Raw genomic sequence first — 2,565 nt, forward strand, 5'->3', positions numbered from 1 at the left:
ATTTGGTGCTGTACATTTTAGGTGCTACAAGGAAAAGCAAGGTCAACATTTCCTACCTCTTCCAAAAACCAAAATGCAGAGACCAGAGACAAAGCAGGCTACTATGAGATGCTAGGTATTAATGCTATGCTAATGTCCTCACACACACTCCCTCATATATACACACAACTAAGTACAGAAACCATATGCTCTGAAAGCCAAAGGCATTTAAACTGTTATGTTAAAGTTCTGAGATATTTAATATAAGCTGAGCCTGAAGAATATGGAGTATGCCAAAGATTCCTTTCTAGATCCCCTGCTCCATCTAAGACAGAGAACATACCTCTGGACACAGTACAGTATTTCAGTTATACTGAATATTGGGCTCCATATTCAAAATGATTACACACATACTGTATGAGATACTGTATGCACACAGCATACTGTATGAGAATCAGTCCACACACATACACACCCTCAGCTCACACCCTCGGGCTGAGAGAGGACCGGCCAGCAGGAAATGAGGACCATGTGCTGCTCTGTTCTCTGCAATCCCAGCAGGCCAACAGGATGAGAGGTAGACTGGAGAAGGGATTTGTGGGAAACTACAGTCAGCAGATTATAGTGTATAGTGTATTCTACCTTTACTGGATGACTCTCTACTTCTGCTCCCAAAGGAGGTATTTATTCTTCATCCTTTAACACCTCTTACAACTCTTAATGCTATCAGGCTGGAGGAGACAGTACAGTGTCTGGAGTTGCTCTACATCCCTTTCATAATTTTTTTCTTTTCTTAATCTTGAGAAAATGTGGCAAATCAGACCTACCTTTCATTAAACTGCCATCTCTAATTTCAATTTCTCAAATGTTCAAATCAGATCTAAAATCTAAACCCCTTAAAGGAATACTTCAGCACTTTTCAATCTAATCTCCAAATGCCTGTAATATAAGGTCGATTACAACAGACATTAATTTGGTTGCATTTCCTTGTACAGAATTTAACTGCACGGAACAGAAAACGAGGCACACATTAACTTAAAAACAATAAAAGACAATGCATTGGCTTATGAGTGTGTTCAAAGTTAATGGACATTTTTATCTTGTTGGAAACAGCCAGAAAAAAAAAGAAGATAATAGAAAGGTATTAAGGCAACTGCCCATTGGCTTCCATTATAAGCATTTGGAGTGAATAGGTTTCTGTTTTGTTGCTTTTCTTTTTTTTACTTGGTGCAGAAAAATTATTGATCTTTGCTAATCGACCATGTATACACGGACAGTAGGTTGAAAAACACTGGAATACTCCTTTAAGTTGAGTTGCATAAGTGAACAATTATTGCAAATGTACAGCAGGCCCCAAAAATGTCTGACAACACTAAAAATCTAGGACGTTTCCGTTTAAACCTGGAAGTAAACAATAGTTTTACAACTTGAAAACTTTCAAACAAATAAAAGTTATGGCAATTTCTAGGTCATTACTCAAACTTAAGCAAACTTGTGACACTGACCATATTAAGGCCATCACACAAAACGGTCAGATTTTAGACTTATTCTTTCCATAGAAGCACGTGCAGACGACTCTCAGGTGGATTTGACCTACTCATCAGAAGCTTTTGCACAAACTTGTGGAGTCCATGCCAGCTCAAGTGCATGGTCGCTAAAGCAAAAGGAGACCTATATTAAAGACTAAGAATTCTTAAATTCATGAAAACTCATGATTCACTCCAGTTATGCTGATAACATTGTTTTCAATAATGTTATAATTAAAAAAACTCAAAGTTTGCATTAAACCAGAAGAGTGCAAAATACAAGCAATTTCACTGGCACCATCAGACATTTGGACCACATTGTACATTGCATATCTTATGCATCAGGTTTTTTGAGGGAGTGTTGTGTGAAGGACGCCCAACCAGAAGCAATGCAGTAACATTCAAACCAACCACTATGATGTACATGAATGGTGCCTTGTCAATTTCACATGGTGCTCTAATAAACTTGCCAATACTACATGTTGTTCAATAAGCTCATGGTTCAGCCCTCACACTTCAGGCTCACCACACTCAGATTTAAGCTATGGCAGCCTGAAAGGGCAACGGACAACAAAATATACAAAACTAGAGCAAACATCCAAACCTGAGCTGCAATACTGCCATTGTACCATTATTAGTCCCAAATAAACTGTCTGACAAACGCTTCTGCTGTCTACTGTGATTACTTTAAAAATAGCCTTAAATGTCCAGGCAATGTTGCATTACTTGGGTTAACAAGCCACCACTGTGTGCTTTGAGTTTTTTTTTTTTTAAATGCCAAATCCATCACCTAGAACACGATTGACAAACTAGTACTAGTGCTATAAAAGATCTTAGCATAAATGACCAAGCTATGTTATAATATGAGACAAGATAAAATATAAAAGCAATCTGGCTTTCATATATTTCTATCATGAGTTTATGAAACACCAAGGCTAAACTCAGATTAGATAATCTGTTTTAGAGACAAAAAAAACTCACTATAATTGAATTCAGTTGTCAAGTCAAATTTACATCCCATCAAACTGACGATCAAAAATATACTGCCAATGCAACAATC

The sequence above is a fragment of the Colossoma macropomum genome, unplaced genomic scaffold (genome assembly GCF_904425465.1).
Source record: "Colossoma macropomum unplaced genomic scaffold, Colossoma_macropomum, whole genome shotgun sequence".
NCBI lineage: Eukaryota > Metazoa > Chordata > Actinopteri > Characiformes > Serrasalmidae > Colossoma > Colossoma macropomum.